Source organism: Bufo bufo, chromosome 11, assembly GCF_905171765.1.
Source record: "Bufo bufo chromosome 11, aBufBuf1.1, whole genome shotgun sequence".
Classification (NCBI taxonomy): Eukaryota; Metazoa; Chordata; class Amphibia; order Anura; family Bufonidae; genus Bufo; species Bufo bufo.
Genome location: NC_053399.1, coordinates 77,256,186 through 77,276,283, shown reverse-complemented (window position 1 = coordinate 77,276,283; position 20,098 = coordinate 77,256,186).

Here is a 20,098-nt window from a genome sequence, read left to right as displayed (position 1 = left end):
ACCTCTTGCATGACGTTCTTTGTTTTGGTTTCACTTTGTCATCTCCTTTCCTTCTCCCAGCTGTCACCTATTTGCACTGATTGTCTCCCTTTATATTCCCTCCCATACTGCCTCACTTTGCGGTTTATACTTCTTCCTGGATGAGTTGTTCACTGCTGGAGGCTGCTACTGCTGATTCCTCAGATAAGTCTGTTTCCTTTATTTGTGTTTACTTGCTGGCTTGATTGTAGGTGACCCTGACCCGGTCCGTATTAAGTGCAGGGAGCCGGTGGTCGAGTCCCCTCACTATTATAGGGTTTTCAGGTGTCACACAGTATAAGGTACGTGGGCATGCAATCGTCTACCATAAAGACCTTTGCATGGGCATAGCAGTCAGGGAGAGCTCTAGGGGTTTTATAGGTCTCACCCATATGCTCCTTAGTTTGGGATCAAGCCAGTCGGATGTTTATTTATAAGTTCCAGCTTTCTGCAACATCATCCGTGACAGACAGTCACTGGAGTCTTGTAATACAGGAGGGGTGATGTCACAGGATGAGGTATATAGTTGGGCGTCATCAGCATAGAGATGGTACTGAAAACCAAATCTACTGATTGACTTATTTTTACTTTATTTTGAAAGTCCACTAGGAGATATGAAGATGCAAGAATTTATTTGCGCACATAATGCTTTCAGATGAGCGATGTTAAGATCTACTTGTGAGGGAAAATTGGAGCTGGATGGTACGTGCAGTAATTTTCCTGGCGCAGAACTATGGTTCGTGTTGAAAATCGCTCACGTGAATTGACCAACTGAGTTTAATAGGTCATTGTTCATTCTGAGTCCTGTCCATTTTACACTTGGACAGCACATGGACTGGGAAATCATGTCTGAATATATCCTTAGGCCTCTTTCACACGGGCGATAGGATGCGGCTGCGTTGCGGGAAAATGCGTGATTTTTCCGCGCGAGTGCAAAGCGTTTTAATGCATTTTGCACGCGCGTGAGAAAAATCCTTATGTTTGGTACCCAGACCCAAACTTCTTCATAGAAGTTCGGGTTTGGGTTAGGTGTTCTGTAGATTTTATTATTTTCCCTTATAACATGGTTATAAGGGAAAATAATAGCATTCTGAATACAGAATGCATAGTACAATAGTGATGGAGGGGTTAAAAATAATAAACAAATTTAACTCACCCCATCCACTTCGTCGCGTAGCGGATCTCCTCTTCTTTCTTCAGGACCTGGGTAAAGGACCTTTGATGACGTCACTGCGCTCATCACATGGTCCATCACCATGGTGATGGACCATGTGATGGATCATGTGATGGGCCACGTGACGAGCGCAGTCGGATGGGGTTAAAGTGGATGGGGTTAAATTTGTTTATTATTTTTTAACCCCTCCATGCCTAATTTACTTTGCATTCTGTATTAAGAATTCTGTTATTTTCCCTTATAACCATGTTATAAGGGAAAATAATAATGATCGGGTCCCCATCCCGATCGTCACCTAGCAACCATGTGTGAAAATCGCACCGCATCCGCACTTGCTTGCGGATGCTTGCGATTTTCACGCAGCCCAATTACTTCTATGGGGGTCAAATTGTTGGAAACAAGTGATTATAGAAATGCTCATTCCCGATAATTGGCTCGTATAATTGAGCAGTCAATCAGCTGATGAATGAGCAAATGTTTGTTCATAGGGATCCTACATTACGATGAAAGATGCCCATTTAGCAGGATGAGAAATTCCGGAAACACACTGCATATTTTTCGCACTTAATACGCTCTTGTCAAATTGCCCATTCAGTTTATATCAGCCCAGTTCATATGAACTCTTGTTAGCGATCATCTTAACAATAAGCTTCCCATGTAATAGGGCCTTAAAGAGGAGCTTTCATGGGTCCAGACTTTATAGGATAAGTAGCACGTTAGTTAAGGCATAAAGCAGGGATCCTATAGTGCTTACTATTATTCCTGGGCTCCACTCCGTTCGCCCGCTGTGCCCTCCGGTATTTTTCCCACTCAGTATGCTAATTACTAGCATCAGAACAGGGAGGAGACGCCAGGGTTTCTCAATGGGCGTCTCCTTCTCCATGGCAGTAGTGCTGTCCAATAGCAGCGCAGAGCGTCAAAGCCAGGGAGGTTTTTCCTGTGACGCTCTGCGCTGCGACTGGACAGCGCTACTGCCAGGGAGTAGGAGACGCCCACTGAGAAACCCTGGCGTCTCCTCCCTGTTCCGATGCTAGTAATTAGCATACTGAGTGGGAAAAATACCGGAGGGCACAGCGGGCGAACAGAGTGGAGCCCAGAAATAATAGTAAGCACTATAGGATCCCTGCATTGTTCCGATACTCCTCATTATAATACAAGGCACCAAAATCAACGGGGGGCCACAGTGGACGAACGGGGGGGGGGGGGTCTTTTGGAAAAAAAAAAAAAAATGCCTTGGCATCAGTGGGGGCCGCCCTATAAGGTAACACCCTAATTGCACTTTTGCAAAACTGATGAAAGGTCCTCTTTAAGGGTGGTTTTACATTGCTCGATCTTCGGGCAGTGTAAGTGCTGATGGATGATAACTAGGGATGAGCGAATAAAACTTTGTTTGAGTACTGTACGGAGCGAGCGCTCCGTACAGTATTAGAATGTATGGGCTCAGATGAGCCGAAGTTATTACTTCTCAAAGTCTTGCGAGACTTCGGGTAATAACTTCAGAAATTAATTTCTACTATTGAAAACCTTTTACCGAACTCGGCTTTGGTTCTGTCACGGAACCATGAACCAGACGTACAACAAGAGATAAGTGAAAATAAGAAGGCTTTATTGAAAATAAAGCTGTAAAGCAAAAGTCCAAACGAATGGTGAAACCGAAGCAGAGTCTTTGAGAGGCCAGAGATCAGGAACCAGCAGGGTAGTCAGACGAAGCCAGGATCAGGAACCAGCAGGGTAGTCAGACGAAGCCAGGATCAGGAACCAGCAGGGTAGTCAGACGAAGCCAGGATCAGGAACCAGCAGGGTGGTCAGACGAAACCAGGATCAGGAACCAGAAGCAGCAGCAGTCTTAGAAGCATGTGAACACAGGAGGACCAAGCAAGGAACTGAAGCCACAGACCTCCTATATATATGAGCTAGGCATCCAGCTCCTCCCAGTGGGAAGGAGGAGCCGCAGGGTGGAAGGCTACAAGAAACCCAGAAACCAAGATGGCCGCCAGCACAGAAGGAGAACAGCAAGAAGGTAAGACCATGACAGTACCTCCCCCTCAAGGGCCCCTCCTCCGCGGAGCAAAAAACGGTTTCTGAGGGAAGCGTGCGTGGAAGGCTCGGAGCAAGGCAGGAGCATGGACATCTGCGGAGGGAACCCAGGAACGCTCCTCTGGACCATAACCACGCCAATGGACCAAAAACTGCACCCGACCGCGGACCAGGCGTGAGTCCAGGATATTGCTCACCTCATACTCCTCATGATTGCCCACTCGGACCGGACGGGGCCGAGGAACCGAGGAAGTGAAACGATTACAGACCAGTGGCTTCAACAGGGAGACATGAAACACGTTAGAGATCCGCATGCCAGGAGGAAGCGCAAGGGCATAGGCTACCGGGTTTACCCTGCGAAGCACTCGGAAGGGACCAACAAAGCGAGGCGCCAGCTTGGGAGTGGGCACTCGAAGGTTGAGGTTGCGGGTGGACAACCATACACGGTCTCCGACCTGGTAGGAAGGAGCAGGCGCTCGTCTGCGATCAGCCTGGAGTCTCTGGCGCTGCGCAGAGACCTCAAGGGACTTCTGGATCTGTACCCAAGAAGCACGTAGGACGGAAAGGTGATCCTCCACCGCCGGAATATCCTGGGGAGAGAATACCTCCGGTAACACGGCAGGTTGGAACCCATAATTGGCCATGAAGGGAGACGTCCCAGAGGAAGAGTTCACCGCCGTGTTCCTGGCAAACTCAGCCCAAGGCAGAAGGTCAACCCAATTGTCTTGGTGATCGGAGACATAGCAACGAAGGAATTGCTCCAAGGCCTGATTGGATCGTTCTGCGGCCCCATTGGACTGAGGGTGGTAGGCCGAGGAGAAGGAGAGATGAATCCCCAACTGGGAGCAAAAGGCGCGCCAAAACCTGGACACAAACTGACTCCCCCGATCCGACACAATCTCCTTGGGCAAACCGTGCAACCGGAAGACCTCCCTGGCAAAAATCGTGGCCAACTCTTGTGCAGAGGGTAACTTCTTGAGAGGAACACAGTGGCACATTTTGGAAAACCGATCCACAATCATGAGAATGACCGTATGGCCTCGGGATGCAGGGAGGTCCACAATGAAATCCATCCCCAGGTGTGACCATGGGCGCTCCCCGGTGGCTATGGGTTGCAGAAGGCCCAACGGAAGGTGCCGAGGGGACTTACTCTGGGCACAAACGGAGCATGCCGCTACATATGCGGCGATGTCGGAACGTAGGGAAGGCCACCAGAACAGACGTGAAACAGCCCAGGACAGCTGATTCTTTCCAGGATGCCCCGCGGTCTTGGAGTTATGGTAGGTTCGCAACAACCGAGTGCGCAACTCCTCAGGCACAAAACATCTGCCGTTGGGTCTCCCAGAGGGAGCACCAGATTGAGCCACCAAAATCTGCTCACCCAGGGGAGAGGTCAGGCTGGTGCGAATGGCGGCCAGGATCTGATTCGGAGGTATGACCAAAGTCGGAATCGACTCCTCCCTGGACAGCTCGGAGTACTGCCGTGATAGGGCATCCGCCCTGATGTTCTTGGAACCGGGTAGGTAGGAGACCACGTAATTAAAACGTGACAAGAACAGAGCCCATCTGGCCTGACGTGGTGTCAATCTCTTGGCCTCAGAAAGGTAGGTCAGATTCTTATGGTCCGTCAGGATGAGAACCGGAACCACCGAACCCTCGAGCAAGTGCCTCCATTCTTTAAGGGCCTGCACGATGGCCAATAACTCCCTGTCACCAATCTGATAGTTGCACTCCGCGGAAGACAGTTTCCGGGAGTAAAACCCACAAGGAAGCAGGGGACCCTCTGGTGTTCTACGCTGAGACAGAAGGGCGCCTACTCCCGTCTCAGACGCGTCCACCTCGAGGACAAAGGACAACCCAGGGTTGGGATGCGACAGAATCGGAGCCGACACAAAAGCGGACTTTAGGGCCTCAAAAGCTCGGATGGCCTCGAGCGGCCAGACCTGGGAATTACTGCCCTTCCTGGTCAGATCCGTGAGAGGCTTGGCCAGCATGGAAAAGTCCCTGATGAACTTCCGATAATAATTGGCGAAGCCCAAAAAGCGCTGCAGGGAACGAAGACCACTGGGCTGGGGCCACTGTAAGACAGCCGAAACCTTCTCAGGATCCATGGAGAACCCCTCAGCGGAAATGATGTAACCTAAGAAGGTTACCTGGGATCGGTGAAATTCGCATTTCTCAAGCTTACCGAACAGCTTGTTCTCTCGTAACCGTTGCAACACTCGTCTGACATCCAGAATGTGGGCCTCCATGGATTCAGAATATACCAAGATGTCATCCAAATAGACCACCACACACTGCTGCAACAGGTCACGGAAAACATCGTTGATGAATTCCTGAAAGACTGCGGGCGCATTGCACAACCCAAAGGGCATAACCAAGGATTCATAATGACCGGTCCTGGTGTTAAACGCGGTCTTCCACTCATCGCCCGCCTTGATCCTTACCAGGTTATATGCCTCCCTCAGGTCGAGTTTGGTAAAGACCGTGGCCCCTTTAAGGCGATCGAACAGCTCGGAAATCAAGGGTATCGGGTAAGCGTTCTTGATCGTGATGCGATTGAGACCCCTGTAATCGATGCAAGGCCTCAACTCACCGCCCTTCTTTTTCACAAAGAAAAATCCAGCCCCTGCCGGGGACGAGGATTTGCGAATGTGTCCGCGTGAAAGCGCCTCCCTCACGTACTCCTCCATGGCCTCATTCTCCGCTACCGACAGTGGATAGACTTTGCCACGAGGAGGAACGGCACCAGGTTGTAACTCTATGGCACAATCGTATGGGCGGTGCGGAGGTAGGGCAACCGCGCGCACCTTATCGAATACATCCCGGTACTCCTCGTATTCAGGAGGCAACAGAGAGTCCGAGGAAGTACACAGCAACTTGACAGACCCATGGATGCAACTAGCCCCACACTGCGGTGACCACGAGAGGATCTCGGCCGATCTCCAATCGAAAGTCGGATTATGCTTCTGGAGCCAGGGGTACCCCAAGACCACCGAGTAGTGTGGAGACGAAATAACCTGGAGACAGACCGACTCTCTGTGAACGGCACCAATGGCTATCCCCACTGGAAGGGTCTCATGAGTCACGTGTGACGACAGAAGGGGTCTGCCGTCTATCGCCTCAAGAGCCAGTGGGGAACCTCGAGCCTGCAGAGGAATGGAATTGGCGGCAGCGAACACACTATCAATGAACAAACCACCAGCACCAGAGTCCACCAACGCCTGGGTCGTCACCGAGCCCCCGACCCAGGAGAGGACAACAGTGATCAGTGGTTTGTCAACACGGGAAACCGGGGACGAGGAGACTCCACCCAAGATCTGCCCCCGACAGGATCTCAGGTACGAGCGTTTCCCGGACGGTTCGGACATGTCAACCGAAAATGCCCACCGAGACCACAGTACATGCATCGACCCTCGCGTCTCCGGAGTACCCTCTCCCCCTCGGACAGGCGAGCAAACCCCAGCTGCATGGGTTCACCCCCAGACAAGTCATCCCCAGGAGGCGTGGGAGGAGAGGGAGGCACGGGTGGGACAGCAAACGTAGGCGCCAATCTGTTAGAAGACCTCCGCAGGCTCTCCTTAAAGGAAGGTCTCTCCCTGAGTCTGGTGTCAATCAAAATCAGGAAAGAAATAAGAGACTCGAGCTCCACTGGTAGGTCCTTAGCTGCAACCTCATCCTTCAAGGCATCCGAGAGACCATGAGAGAAAGCAGCGACCAGAGCCTCATTATTCCAGCCCACCTCTGCTGCCAGGGTACGAAACTCAATGGCGTATTCAGCTACGGATCGTGAACCCTGTCTGATGGACATAAGGAGTTTCGCAGCAGAGGCAGCACGAGCCGGCACATCGAATACCTTCCGAAGAGAAGCAACAAAACCGGAAAACTCGGCAACCACCGGATTGTTGTTCTCCCATAAAGGGCTGGCCCAGGCCAAGGCCTTGTCCGAGAGCAGCGAGATCAAGAAGCCCACCTTTGATCTCTCAGTAGGAAAGGCATGTGGCAGCAACTCGAAATAAATGCCCACCTGGTTAAGGAAACCTCGGCACTGAGTTGGCTCTCCCCCAAAGCGCTGTGGAAGAGGGGCAGAACCGGTCATACCCCGAAACACCGCAGGCGCAACAACAGGTGTCGGGGTAGACTCTGGCGCAACAACCGGAGCGGCAGTGGGAGCGACAACCGACCCATCGGCATCGGGAGCGAAATGAGCCGTGCGTTCAAGCAAGGTTTGCAACGCCACAGCGAACCGACCCAACAGGTGATCCTGCTGATCAAGTCTGGCAACCAGCATGGGTAGCGAGGATGGCCCTGTACCGTCAGAACTCATGGCTTGGTCCTAATGTCACGGAACCATGAACCAGACGTACAACAAGAGATAAGTGAAAATAAGAAGGCTTTATTGAAAATAAAGCTGTAAAGCAAAAGTCCAAACGAATGGTGAAACCGAAGCAGAGTCTTTGAGAGGCCAGAGATCAGGAACCAGAAGGGTAGTCAGACGAAGCCAGGATCAGGAACCAGCAGGGTAGTCAGACGAAGCCAGGATCAGGAACCAGCAGGGTAGTCAGACGAAGCCAGGATCAGGAACCAGCAGGGTGGTCAGACGAAACCAGGATCAGGAACCAGAAGCAGCAGCAGTCTTAGAAGCATGTGAACACAGGAGAACCAAGCAAGGAACTGAAGCCACAGACCTCCTATATATATGAGCTAGGCATCCAGCTCCTCCCAGTGGGAAGGAGGAGCCGCAGGGTGGAAGGCTACAAGAAACCCAGAAACCAAGATGGCCGCCAGCACATGTCAAACGAAGGAGAACAGCAAGAAGGTAAGACCATGACAGGTTCCAAGTGGTACCTTGGAACTGAACCTGAGTTCGGTAAAAGGTTTTTAACAGTAGAAGAAAAAAGCATCAGAAATGTATACTGCAGACTTCTTATCAAGTGCAGCATTACCTGGCAAAACAATGGACAAGGATACTCCAGATTAGGAGATTTTCTCTATTGAACCAGAGGAACTAGAACAGGTAAACTTGTTGAATATCTAAAGGTGGCCATACACATTACATAGAAGTTGGTGGATGGTTGAACAGCAGTTGAACAAACATCTGGTGGACGTTCGTTTCGCAGACATGGCCATATACATTTTAGTCCATATTGGCCGTTACAGACGTTCAAACTGCCCATACACCTTCAATGAAACCGGGCAATGGATCTTCCTGGAAACATTCTTTTGTAGAAAGATCTTTTGTTCTTGAATTATCTTTCATCTGACTATTGGACGAATGATGGGGAAATATTGCATGCCATTTCAACCTGAAGCAGGGGACCTTTGTTTCCCCGAAACACGTTGTTTTATTGCTCAAGAATTTAATAAAAGAGAAGATTCATCTACTCCCTCCTGTTGTGATGGTTCTTTGCCCCAATTGGTAAACCACTGAAGCTGTACCTGACCTTTTGGAAGACTGGGCATCTCTGTTTAAAGGAACCCTACCTGAGGCTGCATACGTGGCAACTGGGGTCGTACTCTCTAAAAAACCTACAATAGAGTTGTGCCTATTTCAGCACAACTCCATAAAGTGAGCCTCCAATTTGGAGCCCGTGGTATTTGGGCAATTGCCCAAGACGTACTTACCCTATGTTGCGCCTTTTCTTTCTGTTCCTACAGTGATTCTTTCCTACTGTCTAAATAATCTTTACTGAGAAGAGGCTTCTTTCTGGCCATTCTGCCATAAAGCTCAGATTAGTGAAGTGCTGCATAGTGATGAGCGGCAGGGGCAATATTAGAATTCGCGATATTTCGCAAATATTTGGAACAATATTCGTCATATATTCGCGATTATTTTCATGATTGCGACAATCGGCAATGTAATATGCGCGCATTGCAACCGCAATACAGGCGTGGGTCACTGTTGCTACATTTTTCAAGCTGCTAGAAGTTTCCTAAGACTGGAGAAATCGTCAATCAAACTTCCTCCATTTAAGAATTATGGAGGCCACTGTGCTCTTGGGAACTTTCAGTACAGCAGAAATTGTCTGTACTCTTCTCCAGATCTCTACAGTCAGTTTTTTTCTCCTCATGGCTTGGATTTTGCTCTGATATGCATTGTCAGCTATGAGACCATCTTACAGTATACACAGGCCTGTGTTTCCAAACTGTGTCCAATTGACTGAATTTACCACAGATGGACTCCATTCAAGGTGTAGAAACATCTTAAAGATGATCAAGAGAAATGGGAGGCCTCAAGAGCTGAAGTGTCAAAGCAAAAGGTCTAAATACTTACATCCATGTGAAATTTTAGTTACTTCTGCTTTCATTTTTTATTAAGGGGCAGGGTGCAGATTGATGGGGGAAACTTGATTTTTTTTATTTTTATTTTATTACAAGGCCACAATATAACAAACTGAAAAAAGTGAAATGCACTGTACACTTGATAGAAACTTTAAACGTGTCCATGAATCACACTGTGATCATAGTGACTCCTTGTAGGTCTAGACAGTAGTGAGGCGACTACAGTAGAGTTTCTCCTGTAACAATCCATCAATGTGGATCACTCACTGTGGATCCTGGAGAACAATGTAGGCTTTTGATTCAGCTGATTCCATCCTACCTAGAATGTATTATACCTTAAAGGGGTTGTCCTACAAAAAATATTCTACATTTTCAAACCAGCTCCTGCATTTGAATCCTTTTGTAATTGCATGTAATTAAAAAATTTTGTATAACCACTGAGTTATTCACTGAAAACTATCTGTATGGCGCCACCTGCTGTTTGCTTTTTCCAATGTCTCTGTCCTGCTCGCTGAGATGGACGCACTAGCCTCAGCAGAAAGTGCACGCCTCCTAAGCTGCCAGCTTGAAACAAAACTAGCAGAGCAATTGCAGCAATGAATGGGGAGATATTGGGTTTACATTTCTTTAGATTAATCATGAGAGGTGTTAAAGGGGTTTCCAACCTGTAGATATTGATGACCTATTAGGAGGATCATTAATATCTGTTCCAACATCCAGGACCTCCACCAATCAGAAGTTTTCAGCAGCTACCCAGTGCCAGAAAAAACACAGTGAACGGAGCAAAAAGCTACATCCACTGTGTAGTAGCTGTGCCGGGTTACTGCAGTTCTGCTCCCATTCAGATGAATAGAGGAGGCTGGGTTTCGAACCCCACCGATTTGATATTGATGACTTATCCTGAGTAATAGATCAATAATTGCAGGCTGGAAAACCCCGTTTATGACCAGCCCACTATTTATTTGTTGGGTTACCAAATTAATTTTTGGATTTTTTGAGACACACATATAAACAAAATATTCAGAACATTGTAAATTATTCAGTACTAGCTGAAGGACCCGGCTTTGCACGGGTATATTTAATCTATTTCATTTGTTTGTGTGTGTCGTTAAAATATAATCAACAGTATCCACTATACCAGTGACATCTACAGTACCCCATCCCCTTAACAGTGACCTCCACGGCCCCCCACCCCTTAACACTGACCCCCCACAGTGTCCCATCTCCTTAAAATTGGACCTCCACAGCAGCCCACCCCCTTAACGTTGACCTTCACAGCAGCCTGCCCCTTTAACAGTGAGTTCCACAGCACCCCACCCCTTGACAGTGACCTCCACAGGGTCCCGCCACCTTAACAGTGACCTCTACAGCACCCGCCTCTTAACACTGACCATAGGTTATAGTCCGCTTATCTGTGACCTGCACCATTCCCGGTCCCCTTAACAGAAACCTCCACAGCGACTGCCATGCCACAGTACCCTGCTCCCTTAACAGTGACCTCACAGTACCCCGCTGACTTAACAGTGACCTCAAAGTACCCCGCTGCCCTTTTAATAGTGGCCTCCACAGTCCCCTCCTCCCTTAACAGTGACCTCCACAGTGCCCGCCCCTTTAACAGTGACCTCCACAGCGGCGACCCCTTTATTAGTGACCTCCACAGTACCCCGTCTCAACAGTGATTTCCACAATATCCCGCCCCCTTAACAGTGACCTCCACAGAGCTCCATGCCTTTAAAATGTGACCTCCACTAGAATCCTTTACTGAAGCTTCAGGCCTCTCCATTAACCACACCAAATCTGAAATGCTCCTATGTAACACCTCTTCCTCCACTAAATCATCACTACTCCAAAATTTCCCATTCCAGCACAGACCTCAGCACATCTCTTATCTAGGAGTTATGTTACCAAAGGCCCTTGACATGGTTTATATAACTAATTACTTACCTATTTAAAGAAAGATACGGCAAGATTTGGTGACATGGCAAACCTTACAGACCTCATGGGTGGGTAGGATTAACATTGTCAGGATGGTAGTCCTCCCAAGACTCCTATACCTATTTAGAGCTCTACCAACCCCAGTCCTAGTGAGGGACCTGAGATCCGTTCAGAGAGATGTGATATGGTTTATCTGGGCTAACAAGCGTCCTCATATATCCAAGTCGACTATGTGTAGACATAAGTCTCAGGGAGGGTTATCAGTACCGGATTTTGTGAAATATTATCAAGCAGCCAGACTGGCCCAGATGTTCTTGAGCCATTTAGATCCACGAGAACACCCGCTATGGATCTCACTCGAACGCTCCAATCTTAACCCTTACACATGGAGGGCTCTGATATGGAATACAGCACCTATCCCTCCGGCCTTACGTAACAATTCCCCCCTTTCATATTACTCGCTGATACTCTGGAGATCGGTTAGATTCAAATTTGCTCTCCAATCCAAACCATCTCCGTTACTGGGCCTAATAGGAAACCCAGCTTTTCCACCGGGCCTTCAATGCCACAACTTCAATAGGTGGTCGACTAATCAACTGTGTACGCTGCACAAGTTTCTAATTAGAGGTAAACTGATATCCCTTACAGACTTCAAGGATAGATACTCCCCCCGTTAGAGAATACCTTCTCATGAACCAGGTATTTTCATATTTCAGAGCTATTCAGATGCCCAACCGAACTATGGAATTTACACCGTTCGAGCGTTCTATTACCTACTCACTATATAGACAGGGTCTCCTGTCAAGAATGTATGAGGCCCTCAACTCTATTTCCGAAGGTCATAAACTAGCTTCTATGAGAGCTTGGGAGGAAGACATACAGCAAGAATACTCGCAATCCAAATGGTCCCAACGCTCGCAGACCCTTACGAAGGGTTCTTGGCAAGTTACACTAGCAGAAACCTCAATAAAAGTGCTTCACAGAACCTACATGGTTCCAGCACGGCTACACGGCATATACCCCGAGATATCTCCTATGTGCTTTAGAGGATGTAATGAAGAAGGGTCAATGTTGCATACTTGGTGGTCCTGTACTGTTGTAAAACGGTTCTGGGTCCAAATAACAAACCTGATATCGTCTGTGTTAGACTGTAGCTTTCCTCTAACATTGCCACTATGCTTACTAGGGGACAAACCCCACTGGCTAACCTATGCAAGATTCAAGCTTTCTCAATACATACTACTAGCAGCTAGAATCCACATAGCTTTTAGATGGCGATCTGACTCACTATCCTTCCAAGCTGTTGTGGATAGGATTAATAAAATCTTGATATTTGAGAAGTTGTCAGCTATCCACACCGACACATTTCCCGCATTTGAGAGGGTGTGGGAACCTTGGCTATCCTCCTCCTCCTCTCCAGATTTACGATTTAGTATTTCCCTTTGATCTTATGTTTCCTTTTTCTTTCTTTTGTAATCCTGAGCAATGTTGTTGATTCACTGCACTTTTTTTTTTAAAAGTGTTAACCCTGACATGTTAATGAGAATGTATTTTATATTATGTATTCCTCCAAGTAATGTTTTTGATTCTGTATAACATATTTTATCATTTACTACTGTAAATGCTTGCTTACCTATGCAAAAATCCAATACCTTTTGAAACATAAAATGTGACCTCCACAACACCCTGCCCCCTTAACGGTGACCTCTACAGCACCCCGCCCCTTAACACTGACCTCCATAGCGAACCGTCCCCTTAATTGTGACCTCCACCGTTCCCTGCCCCCTTAACAGAGACCTCAACAGCGTCCGCCCCTTTAACAGTGACCACCACAGCATCCTGCCCCCTTAACAGTGACCTCCACAGCAGCCGCCCCTTTATTAGTGACTTCCATAGTAGCCCGTCTCATTAACAGTGACTTCCACAACACCTTGCCACCTTAACAGTGGCCTCTACAGCAATCTGCTCCTTAACACTGACCTCCATAGCGGACCGTCCCCTTAACTGTGACCTCCACAGCAGCCTGTCCCTAAGGTGGCCAGAGGTCCGGTTTTAGGGAGGACAGTCCGGCTTTCAGACTCCCTGTCCTCCATCCAGTGCGGGGCCTAGACAGACACAGGGATGTTCTTTTGAACAGCTCACTCTCAGACAGCAGCACTGTGCTGTCTGAGCGTAAGCTGCAGGGAGAAAGTCATCCTCCCTCCCACCCCTGCAGCTGACAGAAGTTGATTTTTACCTTAATTTTTTCAATCCCCGTTGGATTGGAGGCGTGGCTCAGTGGGTCCAGGGGCGGGATTTTTAAGTCCGTCTTTTGAGGGTGGCCTGAATAGCCACCCTACCTGCCCCTGAACTCTGACCTCCAAAGCACTCCGCTCCCTTAACAGTGTCATCCACAGCGCCCTGCACCTTTAAAGCTGCCCCTTTAAAGCTAACCTACAGCAGTGAAGAAAAATGGCTGGGTTGTTATGGAAACCTGGTTTAAAACTGTGTGTATATGGAGACTAACGGCCTGCGAGCTTCTATTGGCTGATAAGGGTCATGTGACCAGGCTTCTATTGGCTAATGCATTTTTTAGGAATATCTCAGGAACGGTACGTGCTAGAGAGCTAAGACCCGGTCTAAAACCTTCCCGGACACCTGATGTACCTGTGTGCTAAATTTCGTGATTGTAAATGCGAAGGTGCGGAATCCTTTAGCGAACATACATACATACATACATACATACACTCAGCTTTATATATTAGATCGTGTATGAGTGGTATGTGCAGAAATACATGCATTTACACACCTTGGTATGCCATCAATGAGATTTTTTTTTTATTATTCTTTTTATTGAAAGCAGATCAGCAAAATGACAAGAACAAGGGTCATGTACAGACAAATCATACAACAATGAATCTCCCATGTTCCCACTGCGAGAACAAAGGAGTCGGTGCGGCATTTAAAGGATTATGAGCCTTAAACATGCGTGTCTGACTGCATTTTTAAATAAAACTGTGAACAAGAACCGGGGAAGGGAAAAGGGGAGGGAGAGGGGGTTGTGGGGAAAAAGATGGGCAGGGCTACACTGCCAGAGGACCCAAGGTGTCACACAAAGAGGATTTAAGGTGCCAGGAGGTATACTGAAAGGCTATGACCAGCTCCGCAATATCTGCGGGGCTAAAGTGGGCAATAATGAAGTTCGCCATTTGATGAAAAAATTTTAAGCCGAGCACTCGTTGTGTCTTACTGCCTCCACTCTTTCAAAACCCATCAGCACCTTCAACTCAGAGATCACAACAGAAATGTCTGGCATGGTATCTATGAGCCAGCGTTGCAGCAGAACTCTTTTGGCCATCAGCAATATACTGTAGAATGTAAGATGATCGGGATCTTAGTCGGACAGCCAGACTCCCCCCCATCAAGACGTATGTAGTGAAATATCAGAGCCTGGGGCTCCATAGGCAAATCTAAAAGCCAGTGTTTTTTTATATAAGCGACCACGGTGACCCAGAAGTTAGCAACCTTGGTACACGTCCATATACCATGCCAGAAGTCAGTTGCCGAGACTCTGCAATTAGGACAATGAGTGATGCGGTCCGGGAATTGAGGAGAGGCTGGAAAAGTAAAACAAAAAATTGCGTGGTGCATCATTTTAAAGTATGTTTCACGCCACGTTTCGCTTATCACACACTGGCGGACCTTGCCCCAGCCCTCCAGGATTTTTTCCCCGATCTCATCATCCATGGTGATGCGTTCCCATTTCTTAAACAGAGTGGATGGCTTGGCCTTCGTGAAGTTACCTTTGAGTGCCCTATATAACCTCGAGAGAGATACTGTTTGAGGAGAGAAACTGAGAATATCGTCAAAGGAGTTCTTAGTCGCCTCCTTTGACAAGTCTCGTAACCTGTGTGTACAGAAACCCAGAGTCTGCATAATCAACAGGAAATAGGAGTCAGGCAGGGCGTATTTTTCCTTCAGTTCCTTAGGGGTCAGCCATCGTTTCTCCTCTCGGTGCATCAGATGTTCCGCCCTGACCAACCCTCTAGACACCCACAGCTCAGAGAGTCCTGTGCGATTCCCTTGGGGGAACTCAGGATGTTCCCACAGTGGCATCCACTTAGAGATCGAATGAGACAGGCCAACTGTTTTCCTAATCGCCTTCCAAGCTGCCAGCGTATCCCTTAATAAGAGTGAGGTTTTGATATCCTTGGGAAGCAAAACCAGATTGGAATGGAGGCATGCCACTAGATTCCACGGGGTCACTAGGTTTTGTTCCAGCTCTCTATTTGAAAAAGTGGTCGGTATTGTGTACCCAATCCGAGATCTGTCTCAGAAGGCAAGATAGATTGTATCCCCGTATGTTCGGGAATTTCACCCCTCCCTCTGGTTTCCATAACATGAGCTTTGAGAAAGAGAGATACGAGGTCGCCGACCAGACCACAAGAAGGTGGTAAATGCCCTATTCAAAGCACTAACATCACCATGTTTCAGTAGAATCGGGAGCGTTTGGAGGGGGTAAAGTAATTTAGAGAAGCTCATCATTTTGATGAGCTGACATTTGCCGAGGAGAGACAAGGGAAGCGAATGCCATCTCTGTAGTTTCGCTATGAGGGGTGGGTAGTTTAGCTGATACAGTGACCCAGGGCGCTTACCAATCTTCACCCCCCAAGTAGGTGATCTGTCGCTTAACAGTCGCTAGGGAAAAACCAGAGGAAATCCAGAGGTGAGGGGGATTCGTGGTCAATGAGATTTTTAATGGTCGTCTGAGGAATGTTCAGCCACGCTGAATGCACTTGGGCACTCAAATCATCATGATCCGCTGCTGGCAGTCCCTTTGCAATTGTCGACAAATAACATCCCAGATTTGCTCAATAGGAAACAAGTCCGGAGACACTGCAGGCCATTGTAGCACATTTAGGTGGCACAGGCTGCTCACAGTAGCACAAGCAACACGCGCCTGGAATAATCCTGTTGGAAAACGTCTCCTGGTACACTTCCACAACCAAATCAATGTAATGCTGAGCTGTTTGTGCACCGGAATTGAAGACTAGAGGAGTAAAAGTTAGTAAAATAAATTAATACCATAAGTTATGCCACCCCCACCATATTATTGGGAGTAGGGTCGGTGTGACATTCCTTTGTGAAGGCCTCTTCATGTCGTAGAGAACAGTACCGTCCCCATTATATTTTTGAAGAGTATTATTATTATTTTTTTAAATGTTATAGATACATATATTTATATATTTTTTGAAAATATATATATTTTTTAAATGTTATATATCTTTTAGAATGTTATATATTTTTTTAGAATAAAGACATAATTGGATAATGCAGTAGAAATGGCACTCAAGATGGAAAAAAACTCCACATATACCTAAAAACGCATGGAAAACGCAGAAAAAACACAAGTGATCTAAGTTGTGAAAATAGATAGAAAAGTACACCATGCTTTCTGAGAAATAACATAAGAATTTATGCAAACTATTGATTGGTATTATAAAAGGGTTCTTATAAAATAATAACAAACTTATAATAGTCCCCACCAGATTTTATCTATTTTTAAAGATTGGGTCCACTTAACATCTTGGTGGAAGAAATCAAATAAAATGGTAAGAATGAATTACAAACTTTAAAGGGGTATTCCCATCTTAGACAATGGGGGCATATCGCTAGGATATGCCCCCCATTGTCTGATAGGTGAGGTCCCACTGCTGGGACCCGCACCTATAACGAAAACGGAGCGGGGAGAGCTGTGGTTGGAGGACCCCACCAAGCACTGCTCCCATAGAAGTGAATGGGAGCGTATCGCACATGCGCGGCCCATGCTCCCATTCATTTCTATGGGGCCGACGAAAATAGCCAGCGCTCGGCTATTTTCGGCGGCCCCATAGAAATGAATGGAGGGCGGTTGCGCATGCGGGGCCCCACAAGAAAAAACAAATATAACCTTATGTAGCATTCAAATACCAACCAGTGTGCCTCCTTAGATTTATATCTTGGTATACGGTGTTTGCACTATGCACTTTATATTTCTATTGTGTTGAAGTTACTTTGTCGGACCATAGATTTGTATGCTACATTCTACCTGGTTAGCCCTCTTATTATATGCCATGTGATAACACCTGACCACTGTTACCTCCGTTTCATATATGTATTTGCCGTTGTTGTGACTGCTTTTTGATATATTATTACTTTGATATTTAATTAATAAAGATATTGTTACTCGGTATCTGGCTATATATTTTTTGTGGTGGTTTCTGTATTTTGATTTGTGTATTAACCATATTAACTATGTAGGTAGAAGCCAATTTTCCTCACTTTAGGGGGAAAAAAAAATTCCTTCCCGACTCCAATCAGGCATCAGACTAACTCCCTGGATCAACGACCCCTCTCTAGTAGCTATGGCCTGTAATATTATTACACTCCAGAAATACATCCAGGCCCCTCTTGAATTCCTTTATTGTACTCACCATCACCACCTCCTCAGGCAGAGAGCTCCATAGTCTCACTGCTCTTACCGTAAAGAATCCTCTTCTATGTTTGTGTATACCACACTAAAAAGAGTAGATTCACGTCCCATAGATTAAAAATATATAATGTTTATTCAAAAAATCACAAATCAAAAATTAACCAAACATGATCCTATAAATTAAGAAAATAATGAGCATATAGTGAAAATATCCAATTCGAAGCGCCACCTGACCAGGATATGTACATCTAAGGGTAGTGAATCTATAGAGTAATGCTGGACAGAGAGTAAGGTATAGTGAACATGTTATGCATTAAGTTTGACAGAGAGAACCACCCTCTGGAAATACCACACTCTCTGAACATCATGAATCAAGGTCAGATCATAATGAGATATCTGGAAAGATAACTCGAGGTGAAAAGCAATGGTCCTACCAGTTAGAGTCAGGACAGGTGGACGCCATCTCCTTGACGTACGACTTCCCATAGGACACTTCACTCCTTAAAAACTGATTGTTTAGCCCCATTGAAACCACTCCTCCTGAGGAAGCAGAACGGCGAAACGTACGTCGAGGAGATAGCGTCCACCTGTCCTGACTAACTGGTATGACCATTGCTTTTCACCTCGAGTTATCTTTCCAGATATCTTATTATGATCTGACCTTGAGTGCCGTGAATCTTTACTCTGGGATTATTATTCCATCACTGAGCCCCAGAATATATTATACTGTGGAGTGGCAGCCACCTAGACCAAGCATGTCAAACTCAAAGGCTAACATGGGCCAAAAAAAAAAAAAATTTAAGTTTATGTGGGCCGCATCAAAAAAAAATATTTTTTTTTACAATATAATGCAGACGGATCCGTTCTGAACGCAAGTGTGAAAGTAGCCTTAGGGGCGAGAACCTGGGATCTTTCATCCCTTGTCCTATTCAGCTCTATTAGGGTGAATAGGACTTCACACTGTCCCTGCTGCTCTGTGCCTTGTGCACACAGCATCAGGGATGTTACCATGGCAACCAGGGCTTCTGTAGCGTCCTGGCTGCCATGGTAACTGATCGGAGCCCCAGGCTTACACAGCTGGGGCTCCGATCAGAAGCTGCCACTGCACCACCAATGAGGGGGAGGGGAGAGGTCCCTGTGGCCACTGCCACCAATGATTTTAATACTGGGGGGGTTGAGAGGGGCTGGCGCACTGTGCCACCAATGATTTTAATTGGATGGGGGGTTGAGGGGGGGGGGGGGGCACACTGCACCACCAATGATAAATTTCCCCTTTATACAGGAGGCTGGTACTGGCAGATCAGCAGTTAACCCCTTAGGTGCAGCACCTAAGGGGTTAACTGCCTCTGATCGCAGCTCCCTGTCAGCGGCAGGGTGCCGGCAATGCGATTCTGCTGCCGGCACCCGCCTCCTGAATTGTGTTAAAGACTGACTCTTACTATCAGGCCACACAGAGCGGCGCCCAGCGATGTCTCAGCACTCACCATTAGTCCTGGGCGCCGCTCCGTTCGCCTGCAGTGCTCCATTACTGTCTCCTCTCCTGCTCCACATGCTGCTGATTACTATCGGAGCGATGGGAGGAGACATCAGCTTCACTAGTGGGCGTTCCTTCTTCCTGGCTGTAGCGCTGTCCAATCGCAGCGCAGGGAGAAGGAACGCCCACTAGTGAAGCTGATGTCTCCTCCCATCGCTCCGATAGTAATCAGCAGCATGTGGAGCAGGAGAGGAGACAGTAATGGGGCACTGCGGGCGAATGGAGCGGCGCCCAGGACTAATGGTGAGTGCTGAGACATCGCTGGGCGCCGCTCTGTGTGGGAAATGGGAATAGTCCTATCATTGGTGGCACAGTGCGCCCGCCCCTCTCTCCTCATTGGTGGCGCAGTGCGCCCGCCCCTCCTCCCCCCCTCTCTTCTCATTGGTGGCAGCGGCAGCAGCACAGGGGGGAGGGAGGACAGCTTCCTTCTCCCCGTGCTGCTGAGAGAACATGAGCGCGCCGATAGCAGCGCTCATGTTCAGAGATACTAGACTGCCGGGCCGCAAAGATACTCATTGCGGGCCGCATGTTTGACACCCATGACCTAGACAATTTATGTTCTCATTATGGACATCTATGCCCCTTTTGATGCAACCCCTTATGTTACTGGCCTTGGCAGCAGCTGCCTGACACTGGTTTCTATAGTTAAGTTTACTATTTATTTCTG